This window comes from Triticum dicoccoides, chromosome 4A (assembly GCF_002162155.2).
Source record: "Triticum dicoccoides isolate Atlit2015 ecotype Zavitan chromosome 4A, WEW_v2.0, whole genome shotgun sequence".
Lineage (NCBI taxonomy): Eukaryota > Viridiplantae > Streptophyta > Magnoliopsida > Poales > Poaceae > Triticum > Triticum dicoccoides.
Window position 1 is genome coordinate 343,321,750 of NC_041386.1, and position 25,664 is coordinate 343,347,413.

Here is a 25,664-nt window from a genome sequence, read left to right on the forward strand (position 1 = left end):
GTCAACGGGGTCAACCCCAGCGGCGACTTGACGCCGGCGAGGCCAACCGCGGCGGCGAGCCTCGGGTTTGCATCTCCGGCGACCAAACGGCCGGCGGAGGGCATCTACGTGACGCTGGTGGACTCGCGCGTCGAGTGGTGCAGGCGTTGGGTGCGGGGGTGGCCGGAGTTGTCGCCGGCGTCGACCTTGGCGGTCGCCGGAGCTCGGGTGAGCTCGGGGTCGACGCTACGGTGGCCGGGGAGACTCGTGCGGGGCACCTATGTGCTCTACGTGGCGCGGGAAGGGAGTTGAGCACGACGGCCGGACCGCTAGGTGGCCGGAGACTCGTCGGCGGCGGTCACAGGCGGCGGCGCGTACGGGCGAGCAAGGGGTGGCGGCTACGGCGCACGAGAGCGAGAACGGAGAGGGGGAAAAGGTTCGGTGGCTCACAGCGGTTGCAGCAGACGTCGAAGCGGGCTCGGGGAAGGCCGGACGGCGACGAGTCGACGATGGGGATCCGCGGCGGCCGGCGATGAAGAAGAGACCGGTGACGGTGTTTTGAGGCGTCCGGCGTCGAGTGAGTCGACGGGGAGGACGTGGGCATTGAGGCGGAGGCCATGGACACGTCGGCGAGGCGAGGGAGGGCATGTGGCCGCGGTGGTTCTAGTCGGCGGCGATGGCTGCGTTCGGGTTCGGGCGAGAGAGAGGGAGCAGAGGGGCGGGGCCTCGAGGAAGAGTGAGAGGGGTCCGAGGGGGTGGCGTGGCGCACCTAGCGATGTCCAGGAGCAAGCGGCAAGCATGAGGTGGCCGGCGCGTGCGCGCGCGCGTCGGGCACACGCCCTCCTGCCTACTGGCAGGAGGTTGAAGACGGTGGCGACTGCGGTGGGCTGGGCCGCACAGTGCTGGACCAGCACAGGAGCTGGGCCGGCTCTGGTGGGCTGCACGGGTGAGGCCAGGTAACTCCCTTCTCTCTCTCTCTTTTATTTCTATTTCAGTTCTGTTTTCTTTTATTTAATCTGTTTTGCCACTGTTTTGAATTTAAAAATAATTCAAACAATGCCAAAAACTCCTCTGAAAATATTTATGCTGCTTAATGGACTTTTCCAAAAGCACATAAAATGTTTCAGGGTATTTGGAAATATATTCTATACAAGTTATGAATATAGTTCCAAATGCAAATAAAGTAATGATTTAAATTCAGTGCTCAAAATATTCCTCAAAAATGTTCATTATTTTTGGCTTGGTGCAAAACCCTTGCCAAAATATAACCAACATTATTTAAGGCCATTTTGAAAACATTGAATGCATTTTCTAGGGTTCTTTGCCCCTCTTTTATTTAAGTTTTTGAGGCTTCTGAATTCCTCAGTTCAAGTTTCAAAAAAAATTTAAACATGATGCACACATGAAGCTAGCCTAGAGCACTACCAGCAGCTAGGGATGTGACAGCATAGATTACCCCAATGCCACTGTGGGGACCCCGACTCATAAGTAGTAATCACCGAATTCACGTGTATAGTGATCCCAGAGATCAATGCTCACTGAACACACAGAAGCTGAATAACAAGAGTCTTACATCCATACATATCGTTTTACACAAGTAGGACCATTATGGTCAAGTCTTGAGTATAACATCGCAGCGGAAATCTTCGTCGATAACTTGGACCCATGCCATCTCCCTTAACCCTACAGGCATTCTGGCTGGGAAGCGTCCTAGCTCGCGTGTTCATCACCGAGGAGTTCTTCATTATATCCTGTTCTTTCATGCCTGGCCAATAAAATAACCAGTGGCAAGCCAATGAGTACTTTGAATGTACTCGCAAGCAACCCAAGGGTGATAACAGAAAAATTATGCAAGGCACTACTGCTAATTTGGCATTTTTTCGGAAAGCTAGTTTTTCTCATGCAAGTATGATCAACATTTATCAAGGATATGAATGCGTCTGCAACAAGTATCAGGAGGTTACAGACATCAACATCGAGAGAGAGTTATGAACAACACATACTCAAGCTCATCGTGACTTCCTCACAAATCACGTCAATAGATTTACCAAACCGTGTTGTTTGTCAGAAACATATGGACGTAGTCTAAGCAGCACCACCCAACTGTCCTTGACCGTGGACACGGCTATTCGAATAGTTTTACACTCTGCAGAGGTTGCACACTTTACCCACAAGATCCGGGGAGCTTCCGTGTCATCCACGATCCGCGGTACCTCAAGTACCCGGGGTAAGCACCCGATCACTATCTTTCCCTAGACAACACTAGCATGGAGTCCACTCGATTGGTAGTAACCCCCGTGCCCAACATTTCACAACTTTAAAAATGGTGGAGCCTCGCTCCCATATTCATCACATACCACTGGCACGGGGTACCAACGGTGTGTCCGGTGCCCCATAAAAATGTTCTTGGCCGCCCTACCTGGCACGGCCCCGTCCCGAGAGAGCGCGCCAACAACTCTCCCGTCACTAGTAATGCGGGCTCCAAGCTAGTATCGGCCTAGGTAATCAATAATGCCCTTTCCCATACAAGGGTAGTGTGGTTGCGCATGTAAGGTTGGGACAGTCGACAAATCTTAAATCTAATCCGTCTCTGTAAACAACACTTTTATCGAGCCTCGGTACACTACCTCTCCACCAAGTAGTGACCTAGTTAATCAACATCTCCCAGGGGCATTAGTGGCACCCACTGGGCTGTTTGCAAGTATGTCAACCCACACTTGTTTCTTCCATGCATAACCCTGACCCACTTTGCGTAGCCATTTACTATAGCACATTTCTACAACCCACCAACACAACTAAGCAAGGGTATTGTCATGAACAATGCAAGTACCAATGGAGTATGCAACGGAGGCAAGCCTAGCAAGGTTGCCATTCAAGGTATATCATGCACTCAGTGAAGCAACGAAAATGCCATCATGATGTAAAATGGTTCATCATGGTCAAAGGGCTGCTTGCCTGTTTTAACAAAGTCTTCGAGGTCTTCAAATATCTCTGGTCCAACTCCAAGCATTTCGTCTACTTCGTCAACTATCGTTGAAAGTAACCATAATAAGCAACACAACAAGGCAGGAAATAAAAGTGCTCTAAAATATTAATTTGACTTTTCTAGGACATATCTGGTTATATGAAAAATAACCAGAGTGGTTTCATTGGAATTGGGTCAGTGCTTATTTCTGAACATTACGATATGATGGAATCAAGGGGTTTATGGAATTGCAAGAAGTGTACAGAAGAATTATTTTGGAAAATGAGAAAGGGTACCCATTTAACAAAGAATGATTCTTGAGGCACCTAGGAGTTGGTTTCACTAGATTTGGAGTTCAAATGATTTCTCTATGAATTTGCAAAGTTGGCTATATATGAAGAAATAGACCATTATTTGAGGTGATACAGAAAGTATTAGTAAAAATGTTCAAAAACTAAGTTTTGAACTTATAGACATTTAGGATTTGAATCATGGAATTTGGATAAAAAATGGTCTCTCTGTGATTTTCTAAAGTTTATCAAAGAAATGGAAAAATAGGATTTGCTAATTATTTGCGAAAGAACTATTTCTGTAAAAATGTGCAAGTAGCACCATGTGATAGGGAAAGAATTTAGAAACTACTAGAAATTTGAATCATCAAATTTGGAGTTAATTTGAATTATTTATGGATTTTAGAAACTCACTAGAAAAGAATAAAAAGAAATATAAGGCATTACCCTTATCCTGCGCACCGGCGAGAGATAGCCATGGGCCGGCCCAGTTGCTCGGCTGCGCGGGCGACAGGGGCAACGTGGAAGGCGTACCTAGGTAATACGCCTTCCCGCACGGGAGGCAACCCCGAGCTGGACCCGTGTCCACTTGCCAGCGTGGCCCGGTGGGTGGAGCCACCGACGAGCGGGGTCCGCCCGCAGGTCATCGTCTTCGTCTTCCTCCCGCGCCCTCGCCTGGCCGAGGGAGCAGAGAGCCCCAACGACGACTGTTGGTGCTATGGAGCACCTCCGACGACGCTCTGGCTATGGATGAGCTCGGCGTCGAGCGCCGCATCCATTCGTGTATGCCACGGCTGCCGGGGATGGCCGAGGCGACGGCGACTTGGATCCCGGCGGACGGTGGCGTCGGGCGAGATTGGGCACGGCGCTACGGTGCGTCCTCGGACGAGGGGAAGAGGGTGGGAGCTTCGCCTTGCTCAGGGGAGCCTGCTGGTGGAGAGAGGAGAGGGAGAAGAGCTCAGGCTTGGTTGAATTTAGGTGGAAGCCGGCGGCGGCTCTCCGGCCATGGAGGGCTATGGAGGGCGCGGGGAGAGGAGTGAGCCGGTCAGGATGACGTGCAGGAGGGAGAGAGAGCCATCGGAAACCAAAGAGAGCTCGGGGTGGCCTTTTAAGGTAAGGGGGTGAGGTGCACCAAGAGCTCATGCGCTGGCGAGGCTGTTGCCGTCGCTGCAAGCCACGGGGGCTCACGTGGGCGTGTCCGGGGTGTTTGTAGGGGTGGTCTACGCCCAGAGGAAGGGAGAGAAGGAGCGGGGAAGTGTCAGGGCGTTGCGCGTGTGAGCTCGTCCATTGGATCTCTCGGGCGGCCGGCGCGCGTGCAAAAGGAGGCGGCAGGAGGGAGAAGGAGGAGGGGGCCAGGGGCGTGGCGTGTTGCGGACGTCGAGGCACCTCGACTGGCGCGAGGGGGAGGCTCGAGGTGGTGGGGGAGCGCGGCGTCAACGGTCGGGAGCACGCTGATGTGCTCCAGAGCGCGCAAATGGCCGGCACCCACGGCTTTTTCTCGCGTCCTCACGCGCCCACTTGTGTCTGGAAGCTGCAGGTGGGAGTAAACAATGTGGCAATGGCATTGGATTCCGTGGGGATCCACTGGAGTGAGGAGGGAGGTTGAGAGAGAGAGAAATGGTGCTGTCCAGAGAGGGAAAAAGAGCTTTTCACCCCCATCATCATGGCTCCTCGGGAAGGGAAAGATGCAGGGGTTAGAGGAGGACCAGATGGGGTTTTGGGAACAAGTTGAGCTCATGGAGATTAGTGGAAATGGACGAAACATGCATTTTAGGTTTCTGCCAGAAGGTGTTTGATGGTGGTTTGGGCAAGCAAATGGATTCCAAATGACATGAAGATTAACAGGATCAAGTGTCATATAGAAATGGGGTTGATCACCAAGTTGGAGCTCATTTGGAGGAAGTTGACAATGCAACTTTGGTAAACCCTAGAAATTAGCAGAAGTGGACTTTTCAAGATTTAGTCATGCAAATCTATTCTCCTTGATGCACCACCTAGTGTAGTATCATCATTTGAGGTCGTGAACATGTCCACAAAAGTTGAGATAAAAAGGAGAAAGTTGCCAATGTAGAGTTGTTCAAATTTGGTTCTAGGCAGAGATGGTTTTGGGGCACTTTGATCAAGATAACATTCTCTCCAACTTGTGCCATTTGGTCTAGATGCATTTTAACACCATTTTAGCATGTGCACCAAGTTTGAGAGCATTTGGACATGTTTGACAGTGCAAAGTTGTTCGAACTTGAAAAAGGACAGAAGTGGTTTTGAGAGGGTTTCATGGGGTTATACTGTTCTCCATGACATGAGACTTGGCAAGATCATCAAACATGTCATATGTGACATCCTAGGATTTTCTTGGAATTTTTGGGGAACATTTCCTTTTTAAATATTTCAAAAGATTGAAATATCCAGAAAGGGTTTTTGAGGGATTTGACCAATATCTTGAACATGACCATGTGGTGAAACTCTTATATATGGACAATATATGTCTACTGAGTTTCCCTAGTTTTTCCCAAATATTTTTAAAGCATTAACATAATTTTTACCTATTAAAGACCATTTCTGGACTTAAGAAAAAGCCTTTAAATAAAATAGGAAAGTAACTTTTAAAATCATATTTTTGTGTTTTCTGGGTGTCCTATATCTAATAGGAGTCAAATATATTTTTGGAAAGATTTTTACTGCCCTGAATTAAGTACTTGCAGTACAAACCTCAATTCAGGGGTTTTTGGAAAACTAATTTTTGAAAATACTATTTGGCCAAATTATTTTTGTAAGAAATTATTTTTATGTCCTATACACATGGCATGATCATTGGTTCGAGGGTTTGGAGCAAGGAGATGAAGTATTGGAGTTGGAGGATTTATTTGATTTTTAGAGCACTTGCAAACAGCAGTCAGACATTCAATCAAAGCAAAGACAAAACACTCAAAAGTTTTTGTCAAACCACATTTTATCATGATTTATTAGCTTAAGTGTTGTGGCATGAAAATTAGGGTGTGACAGACCTACCCCCCTTACAAGAATCTCGTCCCCGAGATTCCCAGACTAGGCGCGGAAAGGGATACAGAAACTTGGATCTGGGGTAGTCTTCAAATCCTCATGTTGCTTCTGCTTCAGTGTGGTTGCTCCACTGGTCCTTGAAGTACTTGATGGTGCAGCTTCGAGTGCTTCGCTCAGCCTCATCCAAAATGCAGATGGGCCTCTTATGGTAAGTCAAATCAGGCTGAAGGTCAATGGCTTGGTGATTGATGTCCTTGTAAAGATCAGGCTTGTCTGGAACCCGGAGACACTTCCGGAGTTGTGACACATGGAATACGTGGTGCACATTGGATAGTTCAGGTGGCAGTTCCAACTGGTAAGCCACTTCTCCTCGTCGGTCAGTGATCTTGAAGGGGCCGATGTATCTTGGGGCGAGCTTTCCTTTGACATGGAAGAGCTAGGTTCCCTTGTAAGTCGTTTTGACAGGAATGAGGTGGGCTACTTTGGTCAAATGGTCGACTATGACCCAGATGGAGTCATGTCCCTTATTTGACCTGGGTAATCCAGTGATGAAGTCCATTCCGACTTTATCCCATTTCCATTCAGGCACCTTGAGAGGCTGTAACAATCCAGCGGGTCGCTGATGTTCAGCTTTGACCCTTTGGCATATGTCACACTTAGCGATGAAAGTGGCTATCTCTCTCTTCATGCCATGCCACCAGAATCTTTCCTTTAGGTCTTGATACATCTTGGTTCCTTCGGGGTGGATGGAATACGGGGTGTCATGAGCTTCTTGCAAGATCAAATTCTTGAGCTCAATCTTGTTGGGTATGCAAATGCGATTCCCAAACCACACAATTCCTTGCTCATCCTCTGAGAATCCTGGGCCTTGTCTGCCTTGATCTTCCTCTTGATGCCTTCAATACTTTCGTGTCCCTTCTGAGCTTCCTTAACATCATCTATCAAGGTAGGCCTAACTTCGAGGTTGCCCAAGAATCCTGGTGCAACCAGTTTCAACCCGAAGCTTTCAAGTTCTACATACAAGGCGGGTAGCCTGTCCTTAAGCATAGCATTCAGGGAACAAGCCTTTCTGCTTAATGCATCTGCTACCACATTAGCCTTTCCAGGGTGGTATTGAACACTAAGGTCATAATCCTTGATCAACTCTAGCCATCTTCTTTGCCTCATGTACAATTCCTTCTGAGTGAAAATATACTTCAGACTTTTGTGATCTGTGTATATGTCACACCGCTTCCCTAGGAGGTAATGTCGCCATGTTTTTAGGGCATGAACTACAGCTGCCAACTCGAGGTCATGAGTAGCATAGTTCTCTTCATGAGGCCGTAGTTGCCTTGAAAGGTAAGCTACGACTCTGCCCTCTTGCATCAGGACACCTCCCAGTCCGATTCTTGACGCATCACAATATATCGCAAACTCCTTGTGTATATTTGGTGTGGCCAGCACAGGGGCGGTGGTCAGTCTCTTCTTCAGCCCCCGGAAGCTCTCTTCGCACTTCGGCGTCCATTCAAACTTCTTGTCCTTCTTCAAGAGCTGAGTCATGGGTCGGGCAATGCTTGAGAATCCTTCAACGAACTTGCGGTAGTATCCTGCGAGTCCGAGGAAGCTCCTGACTTCCTTCACATTGCTTGGGGATTCCCATTCAGTCATGGCTTCAATCTTAGCGGGATCGACCGACAATCCTTCTTTGGTCAAAACATGACCCAAGAATCCAACCTCATGCAGCCAAAATTCACACTTGCTGAACTTGGCGTATAGTTGGTGCTCTTGAAGCTTGTCTAGGACCATCCTCAAGTGTTGCTCGTGCTCTTCTTCCGTCTTCGGGTGGACATGCATGTCCTCAATTAAAGATGATAACTAACTTGCCTAAGTACTCTATGAAGCATATGGGGTACATAGAGTGGGCTGAGGCATTGGTGGTGGTCACGGTTGAGTATTGGCCAAGGTCTTCTCGACCCTGATTCAAGGCCCAAGGTCAGGACCCAACCATGTTGTGGCTTGGTAGGGATTAAGGGTTTCAGGGATTCTAGTGTGCCAGCGAACGTTTGTCACCTTATCCTTAAGCACGGTTCCTGAGATGCCAATTGTTCTATCTAGTCCTTTAAACAAATAACCTTATACCACCGAAAGCATCAACTCTTGTAGGTCAGCTCCAATCATCACTCATGCTATGATTATTCTCAGGACTTCTAAGAGGAGGTTTAACAGGATCATATATGTCTACAATCCCCAACTCATATGTATGTCTACCCCTAAAAATCCATGGGTAGAACATACAAGCTACTAGCGACAATCCAAGTGCTCAGCCTACTCTTCCAATGTCTAAGGCATTTCTACCCTAAGGAAACACGTCGTATGCCACTCCAAGATCTTGTTTCCTTCTTATGAATCAACTCCAACAGCCCATTAGCTTCCATCAATCACTACATAATCCATTTAATTCTATGAATCCAATGTTTATGGTGTCCCACATGATCTTCTAATGTCCTATAATCCTCAAATACTTGAAAAGGGTTATCTTTACTATAGTCCGTTCACCAATTTCCATTGTCATGGTCAAGTAAACTCCAAGGTCAAGCTTATATAGATCCCTAATTCAACTCCGACAATTAATCCAATCTCTTAGTTTATCGTTCACCGAGAAACATGGTATCGTGATCAAGATCATCAGTCTAAATACAATTTACTCCGAACCATGTAGAATTACTCTGCATCCATATTCCACTAGGATAACCTATTGAATCCAAATCTCATGTCCAACGAGAATTCCTATCTATTCCCCCAAGTCAATACCATAATGTCAACTATCTCCCATCAATATCCCCTGGCTAAGTCAAATCCTCATACTTCCAAGAATTCAGCTTGTGATCTGAACTGTCCCACTAAATCCAATTTATCCAGGGGTAATGAAAGCTATGCTACTCTATATTAATGATCCAACCAAGTTCATCTACCAATATGAAAGCCTCATAATCCACCAAATAGTCTCATATAATTCTCAAAGTCATTGATATAAACTCATCAAGTCATTTGTCCTCAATTCCTATATCCTCAAACTGGTCTTCCCTATGGCATCGTCAGTTCTTGTGCTATATTAGGATGATAATGTGCTTGTTCACTATGTCCACTAGTTCCATAATGAACCCAGTGATGTGCAAGGTTTACAGGGGCTTAACTGGTTCTCTTGCAATTATGTGGGTTAAGCACATGGTTAAGGATTCGAGCTGGGGTACCTCATGAAGTCTCGAAGGGTCTAGGAATGGGTTTCTAGTCTGGAGGGTTAAACATAACTCTACGGGGTTTCACTTGGTCGCGGAGGCTGCAACAAAAAGTATTCAGTGCTAGTTGGTCGCCGAAGTAGACTCCTTGGTGCATCTTGTCTTGCTGGTCTTCAGTTGAGGAGAGAGATGAGAGGGATAAGTAGCATAAAGGGGGATGCCTAAAGGGTGTTCTATAGTGCAGGTGCAAACAAACAAGTGCCAAAAAGGGCCAAACAAAGGAAAACAAGGAAGGTGATATAGTCGCGTACTTGTTGCCTAGGGAAAAAGTGCGACTTATATCAAAACACAAACAAATGAAAACAAGCAACACACAATCATGGTTCTATTTGAACCATCATACGGACTCGACTGTGCATAGGGGGTACACGACTCATCCTACCCTAGGGGTTCTCAGACTCGGTAGCCGTGCCTTGTGCCTCATGCAGTCTTTTGAGTTTTCCTCGGGTGTTGCTATGTCCCTTGTAGTTGTTCGATGAAAAGATCTGGGTTGAGCCTGAAGAGTCTTCAACAACTTCTCGCATGTTGAAGTGATGGGGTGAAGGTGGCTCCTCGTAGCTGGCATTGACTTGGTCTTCTATTGTCTTCTTAATCATGATGATCCCTTTTGCCTTTTTAAGGTGTCGGCGGTTCCAGGTGGCCATCCTTTATGCAATGACATTAACAAGGCATAGTAAAGGTCCAACATGTCGGTTACGTTGATGACAACATCGACACCAAGAGCGGGGGATGAAGAGAACCGTTTTCCTGCTCACTATAGTGAGGCGGACCAAATGGCTAGGTTCTCATCCACTAGTGGTCGCCGATACAACAACGGTAGTGACAGGGTTACCCTATTAGCGATGTATATCATGATCTTGCATATCCTATGCCCTGATCATCGTAGGCTAAGGTTGCATCATCTTGGGGCAGTGTCAAGGGTGTCACCATCTCCTGGGCCTTCAGGTCCTCATCCCTCGAGGATGTATCTTCTGTTGGTATCGTCTTCTTGTGATGTCGCCAATCTTGTGTTCAGGAGATGTGGGTGAATGTCTCGCAAGGCATCTTCCTTCTAGATTATCCACGAGGATTACAAGGAATCCAGTGGTCAGGGGCATAAGGGTTCTAGCGACCAAAGGTTTTGAAGGGGAAGAGATCAATAAGGAAAGTATACCTTAGTTTTCGAAAAAAAACTGAGAAGGGAAGAGAAGTATAGATAGTTTTGAAAACTAGTAGTAGTTTTGGAAATAGTTTTACCCTAACTAACGACCATGCTAACTAAGGCTTCCTACAGTCAGGATGGCTCTGATACCAGCTCTGTGGGGACCCCGACTCATAAGTCGTAATCACCGAATGCACGTGTACAGTGATCGCAGAGGTCAATGCTCACTGAACACACAGAAGCTGAATAACAAGAGTCTTACATCCATACATACCATTTTACACAAGTAGGACCATTATGGTCAAGTCTTGAGTATAACAACACAGCGGAAATCTTCGCCGATAACTTGGACCCATGCCATCTGCCTTAACCCTACAGGCATTCTGGCTGGGAAGCGTCCTAGCTCGCGTGTTCGTCACCGAGGAGTTCTTCATTATATCTTGTTCTTTCATGCCTGGCCAATAAAATAACTAGTGGCAAGCCAATGAGTACTTTGAATGTACTCGCAAGCAACCCAAGGGTGATAATAGAAAAATTATGCAAGGCACTACTGCTAATTTGGCATTTTTCGGAAAGCTAGTTTTTCTCATGCAAGTATGATCAACATTTATCAAGGATATGAATGCGTCTGCAACAAGTATCAGGAGGTTACAGACATCAACATCGAGAGAGAGTTATGAACAACACATGTGTCGGGTGGTAGGTGCGACATATGCCAACGGGTGGCTTATCATTGTGGGAGCCAGTAAGACGTCGCCGGTGCCTGGAAACGGGATGAGATGAAGACATGCACGCCGGTGAATCTTACCCAGCTTCGGGGCTCTCCGTGGAGATAACACCCCTACTGCTGCTCTGCGGGGTCTCCGCATGATCACTAGATGGACAAGTAGCTACACAATGCTCCTTGAGCTGTTCGGTGGGAGGAGGAAGAAGGGCACGGCTAGCTTGCTTCTTCTCCTTGTGTGGTGTCTAAAACTAGCTGGGGGTCCAACCCTTTGCATGGGCTCCCCGGGGGGTTTATATAAGCCTACCCCCCGGGGGTACAATGGTAATCCGACTGGGCGCGGGGCCCAGCCATTTGTGACTGCGCTCGCCGGCTTCTGTGCCGGCCGCTGGGGCCCGCCGATTGGTGGGTCCCGCCGGCTGTCGGCCCCTTGGTCGACAGGCAGGCCCCACCGTCCAGGATCTGGTCGGCGGCTGGTCACTGTTGCTCTATCTTGGTGACGTGGGCTTCGTCGTGGTAGGCGTGGCTACAGTGCCGCCGCCCGGCGGGCGATCGCTGTAGCCTCACCGCGTCTTGTCTCCTTAATGGGGCGTCTCCTTTGAGGGAGGCGGCAAGCCGGCTGCGGGGAGCCGGCTCTCTCTTGGGCCGACTGGGGGAGGTGTGGCCGCCTTCAGGTGTCTCTCTGCCCGAAGGGACCCACCGCCCGTGGGCCGTGCTGGTAGTCCGTCGTGGATGGCGTCAGGGTCGGTATGGCAACAGTGTTGCACCGGACGGGTCATGGTCACCCGTACGGCGCACTGTGCTGGTCGTGCTCCGGGATTTGGGGGTGGCAAGCTTTACTGTAGCCGCGCCCTGTCACATCGCCGTTAGGTGGATGCAAACTTTGAGGGTACGGTCTCGACCGCTTTGTGGGAGCTGGCTTCTTGGAGTCGGCCTTCTCGCGGCCGGCTTCTCGAAGCCGGCCCTCCCGTGGCTTCTTTTGCGAGGGCTAAAGTTGGGCCACCTTCCAAAAACTGGCCTGGGTGACAGCCAGCAAGGGGAAGGCGGCCCCATGTCTTGGATTCTTGAGAGCCGGACGGGCTCGTAATTTTTTCAGAAGGGCCAGGGGAAGCCGGCTAGGCTACCCATGGCTATTTACTCCGACAGTAGTCCCTGAAGCTGATCGAGCTTCGAGGCGGACAAAGGGACGAGAAGCTTGGTCAGCTTCCTACCCTAAAGAGCCGGCTTTGCTGGTGTATGCCGATTTCGGGGAGCCCTGCGTCTTGCAGGCGGGAAAGTGGTCGACCCGCATGCTGACCGCGGGCCCTCCCGCGGGTCACGTGGCAGCGAGACCCTACCGGCGCACGCGCGCGACGGGATGCCGCCGCAGGCCCGGGCCCGCCACTCCTAGGCCTCGGCCCGAACGCTGATCTTCTGCGGCCCAGGTGGACCGCTCGCCTTCCCGTGGCGATTTTATTTCGCCGTTAGGGCGCAATACACGCAGGACGTGGGGGAGTGGGCACGATCGATCCCCACGTTTCCCCACGCCGCGCCTCCTCGGCTCCGCCACGCGAGCCTATAAGTAGGGGGAGGAGGGGGAGAGACAGAGGTTCGCACGCTCTCTCTCGCTCCGCCCCTTCTCATCCTCCTTTCTTCCTCTCGTTGCCGCCACAGATTCCCGTCTCAGCGCCGCCGCACCGCCACATCGTCTTGCTCCCATGGCGCTGTCGAGCTCGTGGGATGGCTTCAACGTCCATGAGGACCATGTTGAGTTCCTCCGCCAGACTCGGCGCCTGCCCGACGCGAACCTCGTGCGGGTCCTCCTGGCGCCAGAGACGGAGATCTCGCCGGCACCAGAGGAGGGCGAGCGGGTCGTCTTCCGCTCGCACTTCTTGCACGGCTTCGGCCTTCCGGCGAGCGGATTCCTGTGCTCCTTCCTCGAGTTCTACAATCTTCAGCCGCATCACCTCATGCCCAACGCGGTGATGCTGCTGTCGGCCTTCGTCTCTCTCTGTGAAGGTTTCTTGGGGCTGCTCCCCACGCTGGAGCTCTGGGGGGAATTCTTCCAGAGCAAACTCGGCACCGTCGTCGCAGGCGTGCCCGCCCCCTGCAGGGGCCTACATCGCCATGAGGAGGTCGGGCGAGAACAACCCATTCCCGTCCATCCCCCTGATCCAGTCGGTGAAGATCTGGCAGAAGTCGTACTTCTATGTGAAGAACGTCACCCATCAAGGAGACCATGTCAACCTGCCGGCTTAAGTAGCCGGCCCGCCGGCTGGGAGGCAGCCCTCATGGAGTTTCCGGTCCAGGTCACTGTCTCAGGCCGGGAATGCTGTCGTCTCCCGGCTTCGGGTGATGATCTAGTCGGAAGGCCTGAGCGGGGCCGACTTGGTGGCTGCCTTCGTGGAGCGCCGGATACTTCCTCTCCAAAGCCGGCCCCACATGATGTGTCAGATGAGCGGCCGCTTCGACCCAAGCCGGCTGAGCACCAGGGAGATGCCTCATGCGGAGGTGTCGTACATGGTAAATCATATCTCCAATTGCAAGCTCGCCAAGGACCAGCGATACGGCAAGGTGCCGTATTCTCGCGCCAACCCTCCGCCCGTGGTAAGCTTTCCTCTTTCTTCTTTTTGTTGGTAGCCGGCTTTATGATGGCCGGCTTCTGATCGGTCGGTTCTTCTTAGCAGAACCCCCTTCTTCCGCCGACGATCGGGGCCGCAGGGATAGAACGCCAGTACATCCCCGACCGCACGGTGGACGACGTCGACGACCCGGATCTGGGGGCGGCCGCCATGGAAGACGCCGTTGTGGGGGACGACGCCGAACCCGGAGGCATAGGGCTTACCGCCAGCTTCAAGGACTGGCCGGATGATGCCAAAGCCGAAGTCGCCCCGCGTCGCCAGCCGGCGGCCGACCATCAGGGCGCGGGCTTGTCCACCACGCCGGCTGCCAGCGGCGGCGCACAGAAGCGCCGGGCCGCGTCAACCCTCTTCGGCAGTCGGCCGAAGAAGTCCAAAGCCTCCACCGCGGCGACCAAACGAGATGAGGCGGCCGCGAAAGCGGCCCGCTTCCGCAAGGCGGTGAAGCAGCCTCAGGCGGTCTCAGCGTAAGTCGTCGATTGCCTGGTCGCATGATTTTCATCGTTCTCTCCTGTTTGAACATTCTTCCTAACCTTTTCCCGCTCGCTGGACAGGGCTCCGCTTTCCCTTAAGCGGGGTCCGGGCGGCTCCGTAGTTGGGCCGACTGGAGGGTCTTCGGGCTCCCGCCGCGTGGACCACCACCCCGACCTTAGGGAGGCCACGGAGCAGAACGCCCATGAGGCGCGGGAGGAGCGTGAGGCGGCGGAAAAAGCGGCCGCCCAGGCGGCAAGGGAGCAGGCTGACACGGCAGCCAAGGCCCAGGCGGAGGTGGCGACCGCGGAAACGGAGGCGGAGGGTTCGCGTAACCAGCCTTCGCTGCTCGCCATTCCCCTCCGAGCCGTGGCCCCTGACACCCTATTGCCCCTGGCGGAGGAAATCGTCCAAGACCCGCCGCTGATGGAGAGGAGGGAGGACCTTGTGGTCTTCATGGGGAGAGCACCGCCGGCAGCGCCAGCCAGAGCGGGCCAAGGCGGCCAATCGTCAGCGGCGCCAGAGGAGCCGGCCGGGGGTGAGCCGGAGGGCGGAGCCGGCTTCAAGGTGCAGCTGGTGACGCGTCGGCGCGCAGGGGGAGGCGCCGCTCCGCAGGAATCGCGCCGAGTTGCGGGCGCCGGCCAGTCGGCGGAGGCTCTGGAGGCGGCCAGCACCGCCACGTCCGAGTGGACTCCCAGCGGGGGGACTGGCAAGCTGAATGTTGCTTGTAGTCGGTGTCCGGGACATCGCGCCGTGATCTCGGCGCGGGGGAGGGCTTCTCGCGCGGGCGTCAGCTTCGTGTCGCCGTGCGGCCGCGTCAATAAGTTGCTGGATGCGCCGGGTCATGTGGGGGAGTTCTTCGGCCTCCAAGCCGTCCAACTCGTCCACGGCCGCCTGGGCGGCATGCAAGTTCTCGAGTGGAGTGGCATAGACCGGGCGGTCGACTCCCAGCGTGTCGGCGATGACGGCGCCGCGTTGCTTGACAATGCCGGCCCGGCTTGGCCCGCCCGGGGCCGGCGTGCCGAAGGCGGCGCGGTCAGCTTCACGCTGGTAGGCCTCAGTGAGGCGTCTCACGGAAGCCAACCTCCGACCCTCTACGAGGAGGGCGAGGCGGCGCGCCTCCAGTGCTTCGTCGTCGGCATCAGCCGGGAGGGGGTGGACAAGTCGTGGGCCGCCGCGTGCGGGGCGTCATGGGCGCTCTCGTCGGCCGAGCCGCTGTGGCCGACGACCATCACTTCGGTGGTGATAGTATCGCGGCAGTCGGTCTGAGGAAGCGGGTCGTTGTAGATCGCGACATTGGTCGGGAAGGTGTCGAAGGAGGCCGTGTCGGAGTCGACAGGCATCGGGTCGGTGGAGCCAATCGACTCCAGATCCACAGCGGGCTCGCTGGAGACATGGAGCTGGCCGAGGAGGTTGGCGAGGTGGTCGGTGCCCGCATCAAAGGCGAGCTCGTCGGAGATGAGGGTTTCGTCAAGGAGATTGGCGAGGCTGCTCGCCGCGCAGATGCTGGTGACGCCTTGCAGTGCGTCGTGGCAAGCGCCATCGGGCGTGCCGGGCTGGCTACGCTCGCTGGGGAGGAAGAGGGTTCCCGTCCAGAACAGGTGTCCGGACGACGGTGCACCTGGCCCCATGGTGGGCGCCAAATGTCAGGTGGTAGGTGCGACATATGCCAATGGGTGGCTTATCATTGTGGGAGCCAGTAAGACGTCGCCGGTGCTTGGAAACGGGATGAGGCGAAGACATGCACGTCGGCGAATCTTACCCAGCTTTAGGGCTCTCCGTGGAGATAACACCCCTACTGCTGCTCTACGGGGTCTCCGCATGATCACTAGATGGACAAGTAGCTACACAATGCTCCTTGAGCTGTTCGGTGGGAGGAGGAAGAAGGGCACGGCTAGCTTGCTTCTTCTCCTTGTGTGGTGTCTAAAACTAGCTGGGGGTCCAACCCTTTGCATGGGCGCCCCGGGGGGTTTATATAGGCCTACCCCCCGGGGGTACAATGGTAATCCGACTGGGCGCGGGGCCCAGCCATCTATGACTGCGCTCGCCGGCTTCTGCGCCGGCCGCTGGGGCCCACCGACTGGTGGGTCCCGCCGGCTGCCGGCCCCTTGGTCGACAGGCAGGCCCCACCGTCCAGGATCTGGTCGGTGGCTGGTCACTGTTGCTCTATCTTAGTGACGTGGGCTTCGTCGTGGTAGGCGTGGCTACAGTGCCGCCGCCCGGCGGGCGATCGCTGTAGCCTCACCGCGTCTTGTCTCCTTAATGGGGCGTCTCCTTCGAGGGAGGCGGCAAGCCGGCTGCGGGGAGCCGGCTCTCTCTTGGGCCGACTGGGGGAGGTGTGGCCGCCTTTGGGTGTCTCTCTGCCCGAAGGGACCCACCGCCTGTGGGCCACGCTGGTAGTCCATCGTGGATGGCATGAGGGTCGGTATGGCAACAGTGTTGCGCCGGACGGGTCATGGTCACCCGTACGGCGCACTGTGTTGGTCGTGCTCCGGGATTTGGGGGTGGCAAGCTTTACTGTAGCCGCGCCCTGTCACATCGCCGTTAGGTGGATGCAAACTTTGAGGGTACGGTCTCGACCGCTTTGTGGGAGCCGGCTTCTTGGAGTCGGCCTTCTCACGGCCGGCTTCTAGAAGCCGGCCCTCCCATGGCTTCTTTTGCGAGGGCTAAAGTCGGGCCGCCTTCCGAAAACCGGCCTGGGTGACAGCCAGCAAGGGGAAGGCGGCCCCATGTCTTGGATTCTTGAGAGCCGGACGGGCTCGTAATTTTTTCAGAAGGGCCAGGGGAAGCCGGCTAGGCTACCCATGGCTATTTACTCCGACAACATGCTCAAGCTCATCGTGACTTCCTCATGAATCACGTCAATAGATTTACCAAACCGTGTTGTTTGTCAGAAACATATGGACATAGTCTAAGCAGCACCACCCAACTATCCTTGATCGTGGACACGGCTATTCGAATAGTTTTACACTCTGCAGAGGTTGCACACTTTACCCACAAGATCCGGGGAGCTTCCGTGTCATCCATGACCCGCGGTACCTCAAGTACCCGGGGTAAGCACCCGATCACTATCTTTCGCTAGACGACACTAGCATGGAGTCCACTCGATTGGTAGTAACCCCCGTGCCCAACATTTCACAACTTTAAAAATGGTGGAGCCTCGCTCCCATATTCATCACATACCACTGCCACGGGGTACCGACGGTGTGTCCGGTGCCCCATAAAAATGTTCTTGGCCGCCCTACCTGGCACGGCCCCGTCCCAAGAGAGCGCGCCAACAACTCTCCCGTCACTAGTAATGCGGGCTCCAAGCTAGTATTGGCCTAGGTAATCAATAATGCCCTTTCCCATACAAGGGTAGTGTGGTTGCGCATGTAAGGTTGGGACAGTCGACAAATCTTAAATCTAACCCATCTCTGTAAACAACACTTTTATCGAGCCTCGGTACACTACCTCTCCATCAAGTAGTGACCTAGTTCATCATCATCTCCCAGGGGCATTAGTGGCACCCACTGGGTTGTTTGCAAGTATGTCAACCCACACTTGTTTCTTCCATGCATAACCCTGACCCACTTTGCGTAGCCATTTACTATAGCATATTTCTACAACCCACCAACACAAACTAAGCAAGGGTAGAGTCATGAACAATGCAAGTATCAATGGAGTATGCAACGGAGGCAAGCCTAGCAAGGTTGCCATTCAAGGTATATCATGCACTCAGTGAAGCAACGAAAATGCCATCATGATGTAAAATGGTTCATCATGGTCAAAGGGCTGCTTGCCTATTTTAACAAAGTCTTCGAGGTCTTCAAATATCTCTGGTCCAACTCCAAGCATTTCGTCTACTTCGTCAACTATCGTTGAAAGCAACCATAATAAGCAACACAACAAGGCAGGAAATAAAAGTGCTCTAAAATATTAATTTGACTTTTCTAGGACATCTCTGGTTATATGAAAAATAACCAGAGTGGTTTCATTGGAATTGGGCCAGTGGTTATTTTTGAACATTATGATATGATGGAATCAAGGGGTTTATGGAATTACAAGAAGTGTACAGAATAATTATTTTGGAAAATGAGAAAAGGTACCCATTTAACAAAGAATGATTCTTGAGGCACCTAGGAGTTGGTTTCACTAGATTTGGAGTTCAAATGATTTCTCTATGAATTTGCAAAGTTGGCTATATATGAAGAAATAGACCATTATTTGAGGTGATACAGAAAGTATTAGTAAAAATGTTCAAAAACTAAGTTTTGAACTTATAGACATTTAGGATTTGAATCATGGAATTTGGATAAAAAATGGTCTCTCTGTGATTTTCTAAAGTTTATCAAAGAAATGGAAAAATAGGATTTAATAATTATTTGTGAAAGAACTATTTCTGTAAAAATGTGCAAGTAGCACCATGTGATAGGAATGAATTTAGAAACTACTAGAAATTTGAATCATTAAATTTGGAGTTAATTTGAATTATTTATGGATTTTAGAAACTCACTAGAAAAGAATAAAAAGAAATATAAGGCATTACCCTTATCCTGCGCACCGGCGAGAGATAGCCATGGGCCGGCCCAGTTGCTCGGTTGCGCGGGTGATAGGGGCAACGTGGAAGGCGTACCGAGGTAATACGCCTTCCTGCACGGGAGGCAACCCCGAGCTGGACTCGTGTCCACTTGCCAGCGTGGCCCGGTGGGTGGAGCCATCGACGAGCGGGGCCCGCCCGCAGGTCATCGTCTTCGTCTTCCTCCCGCGCGCTCGCTTGGCCGAGGGAGCAGAGAGCCCCGACGACGACTGCTGGTGCTATGGAGCACCTCCGGCAACGCTCTGGCTATGGATGAGTTCGGCGTCGAGCGCCGCATCCATTCGTGTATGCCACGGCTGCCGGGGATGGTCGAGGCGACGGCGACTTGGATGCCGGCGGACGGTGGCGTCGGGCGAGATTGGGCACGGCGCTACGGTGCGTCCTCGGACGAGGGGAAGAGCGTGGGAGCTCCGCCTTGCTCAGGGGAGCCTGCTGGTGGAGAGAGGAGAGGGAGAAGAGCTCGGGCTCGGTTGAATTTAGGTGGAAGCCGGCGGCGGCTCTCCGGCCATGGAGGGCTATGGAGGGCGCGAGGAGAGGAGTGAGCCGGTCAGGATGACGTGCAGGAGGGAGAGAGAGCCATCGGAAACCAAAGAGAGCTCGGGGTGGCCTTTTAAGGTAAGGGGGTGAGGTGCACCATGAGCTCATGCGCTGGCGAGGCTATTGCCGTCGCTGCAAGCCACGGGGGCTCACGTGAGCGTATCCGGGGTGTTTGTAGGGGTGGTCTACGCCCAGAGGAAGGGAGAGAAGGAGCGGGGAAGTGTTAGGGTGTTGCACGTGTGAGCTCGTCCATTGGATCTCTCAGGCGGCCGGCGCGCGTGCGAAAGGAGGCAGCAGGAGGGAGAAGGAGGAGGGGGCCAGTGGCGTGGCGTGTTGCAGACGTCGAGGGACCTCGACTGGCGCGAGGGGGAGGCTCGAGGTGGTGGGGGAGCGCGGCGTCAACGGTCGGGAGCACGCTGATGTGCTCCAGAGCGCGCAAATGGCCGGCACCCGCGGCTTTTTCTCGCGTCCTCACACGCCCACTTGTGTCTGGAAGCTGCAGGTGGGAGTAAACAATGTGGCAATGGCATTGGATTCCCTGGGGATCCACTGGAGTGAGGAGGGAGGTTGAGAGAGAGAGAGAAATGGTGCTGTCCAGAGAGGGAAAAAGAGCTTTTCACCCCCATCATCATGGCTCCTCGGGAAGGGAAAGATGCAGGGGTTAGAGGAGGACCAGATGGGGCTGTGGGAACAAGTTGAGCTCATGGAGATTAGTGGAAATGGACGAAACATGCATTTTAGGTTTCTGCCAGAAGGTGTTTGATGGTGGTTTGGGCAAGCAAATGGATTCCAAATGACATGAAGATTAACAGGATCAAGTGTCATATAGAAATGGGGTTGATCACCAAGTTGGAGCTCATTTGGAGGAAGTTGACAATGCAACTTTGGTAAACCCTAGAAATTAGCAGAAGTGGACTTTTCAAGATTTAGTCATGCAAATCTATTCTCCTTGATGCACCACTTAGTGTAGTGTCATCATTTGAGGTCATGAACATGTCCACAAAAGTTGAGATAAAAAGGAGAAAGTTGCCAATGTAGAGTTGTTCAAATTTGGTTCTAGGCAGAGATGGTTTTGGGGCACTTTGATCAAGATAACATTCTCTCCAACTTGTGACATTTGGTCTAGATGCATTTTAACACCATTTTAGCATGTGCACCAAGTTTGAGAGCATTTGGACATGTTTGACAGTGCAAAGTTGTTCAAACTTGAAAAAGGACAGAAGTTGTTTTGAGAGGGTTTCATGGGGTTATACTATTCTCCATGACATGAGACTTGGCAAGATCATCAAACATGTCATATGTGACATGCTAGGATTTTCTTGAAATTTTTGGGGAACATTTCCTTTGCAAATATTTCAAAAGCTTGAAATATCCAGAAAGGGTTTTTGAGGGATTTGACCAATATCTTGAACATGACCATGTGGTGAAACTCTTATATATGGACAATATATGTCTACTGAGTTTCCCTAGTTTTTCCCAAATATTTTTAAAGCATTAACATATTTTTTACCTATTAAAGACCATTTCTGGACTTAAGAAAAAAGCCTTTAAATAAAATAGGAAAGTAACTTTTAAAATCATATTTTTGTGTTTTCTGGGTGTCCTATATCTAATAGGAGTCAAATATATTTTTGGAAAGATTTTTACTGCCCTGAATTAAGTACTTGCAGTACAAACCTCAATTCAGGGATTTTTGGAAAACTAATTTTTGAAAATACTATTTGGCCAAATTATTTTTGTAAGAAATTATTTTTATGTCCTATACACATGGCATGATCATTGGTTCGAGGGTTTGGAGCAAGGAGATGAAGTATAGGAGTTGGAGGATTTATTTGATTTTTAGAGCACTTGCAAACAGCAGTCAAACATTCAATCAAAGCAAAGACAAAACACTCAAAAGTTTTTGTCAAACCACATTTTATCATGATTTATTAGCTTAAGTGTTGTGGCATGAAAATCAGGGTGTGACAGCCACCTCGAGAATCCGTGAGTTGAGTGCCAAAACATATATCAAGTGAATCAATATAACACCCCATTGTCACTAGGGTATTCATATGCAAGACATATATCAAGTGCTCTCAAATCCATAAAAGTATTCAATCCGATAAAACGAAATCTCAAAGGGAAAAGTCTACTCATCACAACAAGATAGAGGGGGAAACACCATATGATCCAACTATATTAACAAAGCCCGTGATGCATCAAGATCATGATATCTCAAGAATACGAGAGAGAGAGAGAGACTAAACACATAGCTACTGGTACAAACCCTCGGCCCCGAGGGTGGACTACTCCCTCCTCATCATGGTGGCCGCCGAGATGATGAAGATGACAACCGGTGATGATTTCCCCCTCCGGCGGAGTGCCGGAACGGTGTCTAGATTGGTTTTTCATGGCTACAGAGGCTTGCGGTGGCGGAACTTCTGATCTAGGGTTACCTTGAGGGTTTTTGGAATATTTGGGAATTTATAGGGCGAAGAGGGGGTGCGGGAGGCCACCGATGTGGGCACAACCCACCTGGGCGCGCCTGGGCCCCCAGGCACACCCTGGTGGGTTGTGCCCCCCTCGGGGAACCCCCAGGTGCTGCTCTGGCCCAATGGATGTCTTCTGGTCTATATAAAATCCACAAAAAGTTTCGTGGTATTTGGACTCTGTTTGATATTGATTTCCTGCGATGTAAAAAACAAGCAAAAACAGCAACTGGCACTGGGTACTGGATCAATAGGTTAGTCCCAAAAAATGATATAAAGTTGCTATAAAATGATTGTAAAACATCCAAGAATGATAATATAACAACATGAATACTTCATAAATTATAGATACGTTGGAGACGTATCAGTATATAACTATGATCTCACATATTGCCTCTACCCTGTTTTTGAGGAAACATTTGGACTAATAGTTAATAATTTGGTGTTGAGAAAAAAAGATGGAATGCTCATTGATTGGTTTTGCTTTTCTTTTCCAGCGTACAATGTATCTTTGCTTTTTGAGTGAAGATCCTTATGTATACCTAAATCGTATGTAAATCTCGTAGCCATAAATGTAACACGAAGAATTTCAAAACATTTCAGGAGTGTTAGGCTGCAACAGGAGGCTGGAAGGAACCTTGTGCTATGACGACCATTTGCTTTAGTGAATCCAAAATACTTCTAAAACCACACCTTAATTTGTTGGTCTGATGTACACAAGAAGGTCATATTTTGTTGGCAGTAGATGATGGAGAAATTAGTGATTGGGTTGTAGGGAAATACACAGGAGCACCTGGGTTCCACCCCCTATATGAAAATTAAATTCAAAAGATAGCAGGGAAAATAAAAAATCTAAAATATTGGGATCTCGAACTTGGGTGCCCAATCTACTCCCTAGCAAAATACAGTACACACTAAAATCCATCCAAACAGGTTTTGTCTATACATAGGAATTTTCTTGTCTTTTTTGCCACATATACGTTTCCTGATATTTTTGCACAAAGTTTCACATGGAAGTAGATTGGACACCCAGGATTCATATCCCAAAACCCTAGATTTTTTTTAAAAAAATCTCGGTATTTTTTGAACATAATGTTCGTATAGGGGTGTGGAGCACCCAGATACTACAAATTCTCTTCCTTCATTGTAGGCTTATAAGGGATAGTTATTTATGTCCGTCGTGTGAATAGAAATACCAGGCTTCAATTAGTTATCACATGGCCTATCAATTGAAAAATTGCTTTCTGATGATACGATGTATGATAGCCATGCGCATGATGTTTTCATGTATTGAGACTGGGATTTTTTGAATGGGCGATAAGCTTCCCATGTTTGATTTTCTTTTACCTTTTCAAATTCGTCCGATGCGGTTGAGAATGGCACCGCCAGACCGGTGGTTGATATGTCTCCAACGTATCTATATTTTTGATCGTTTCATGGTATTATATTATCTGTTTTGGATGTTTTATATGCATTAATATGCTATTTTATATTATTTTTGGGACTAACCTATTAACCTAGAGCCTAGTGCCAATTTTTGTTTTTTCCCTTGTTTTAGAGTTTCTCAGAAAAGGAATACCAAACGGAGTCCAAACGAAATAAAACCTTCACGATGATTTTTCTTGGACCAGAAGACAACCAGGAGACTTGAAGATGAAGTCAGAAGAGCCACGAGGCGGTCACAAGGACAGAGGGCGTGCCCAGGGGGGTAGGGCGCGCCCCCACCCTTGTGGGCCCATCGTGACTCCACCGACCTAATTCTTTCGCCTATATATACTCTTATATCCCCAAACCAACGAGGGGAGCCATGAAAACACCTTTCCACCGCCGCAACCTTCTGTACCCGTGAGATCCCATCTAGGGGCCTTTTCCGGCGTCCTGCCGGAGGGGGATTCGATCACGGAGGGCTTCTACATCAACTCTATTGCCCTTTCGATGAAGCGTGCTCAGTTTACTTCAGACTTATGGGTCCATAGCTAGTAGCTAGATGGATTCTTCTCTCTCTTTGATTCTCAATACCATGTTCTCCTCGATGTTCTTGGAGATCTATTTGATGTAATACTTTTTGCGGTGTGTTTGTCGAGATCTGATGAATTGTGGATTTATGATCAGCTTATCTATGAATATTATTTGAATCTCCTCTGAATTCTTATATGCATGATTTGATATCTTTGTAATTCTCTTCGAACTATCGGTTTGATTTGGCCCACTAGATTGGTTTTTCTTGCAATGGAAGAAGTGCTTAGCTTTGGGTTCAATCTTGCAGTGTCCTTTCCTAGTGACAGTAGGGGCAGCAAGACACGTATTTTATTGTTGCCATCAAGGATAAAAATATGGGGTTTTCATCATAGTGCTTGAGTTAATTCCTCTACATCATGTTATTTTGCTTAATGCGTTACTCCGTTCTTTATGAACTTAATACTCTCGATGCATGCTGGATAGCAGTCGATGTGTGGAGTAATTGTAGTAGATGCAGGATCGTTTTGGTCTACTTGACACGGACGCGATGTCTATATTCATGATCATTGCCTTAGATATCGTCATAACTTTGCGCTTTTCTATCAATTGCTCGGCAGTAATTTGTTCACCCACCGTATTATTTGTTATCATGAGAGAAGCCTGTAGTGAAACCTATGGCCCCCGGGTCTATCTTCCATCATACAAGTTCTATTTTCCATCATACAAATTCTAGTTTCCATCATATTAGTTTCCGATCTACTATTTTGCAATCTTTTACTTTCCGATCTATAAACCAAAAATACCAAAAATATTTACTTTACCGTTTATCTATCTCTATCAGATCTCACATTTGCAAGTAACCGTGAAGGGATTGACAACCCCTGCAAGTTGTTGTTTGTTTATGCAGGTATTTGATGACTTGTGCGTTGTCTCCTACTGAATTGATACCCTGGTTCTCAAAACTGAGGGAAATACTTACTCTACTTTGCTGTATCACCCTTTCCTCTTCAAGGGAAAAACCAACGCAAGCTCAAGAAGTAGCAGTGATCTTCGACACTTTTATTTTGCCATATATGCAATGTTCCCATTTTATTTTGTTCCTTTTCTCTACAAGATAAGATCTATACTTAACCTTATGTTTAATCTGATGTTGCTCATGTATATGATGTTGCTTTAGTTTTAGGAAAAGTTTCACATGTTGGATGTTTTCTTCCTTTGTCAAATATTTATAATAACTACCTCGGACTTGCCTTCACATAGGTAAAATTGGTACTCCCTTCATTCCTTATACAAGGCCATAAACTTAGAATACAGGTACCGAGGTAAAATTTAATGACTGCTTTGCAAGCTAACTTTTCTTTTTGTCAATCAGGATCATTAATACGCAACATGCATGTAAGGAAGGAATGAGAAGGAAGTAGTTGATTGTCATTATGACAGCATGCATGCAAGTATTAAACAAGTTGCTAGTAGGAGGAACATCATTAATTTTTGCATTGATTTCTGTTAATGGCCTTGTATAGATGCAAAATGTATTTTTCATAGTGACATTATATAAGGGAATGCAGGAGTACCATAAGTGGTTGCTAAAACCTAATTTTACCAGCAGTTCGGATTTGACATGGTTTCTGCGCTTGGTCAAATGTAAAGTTACT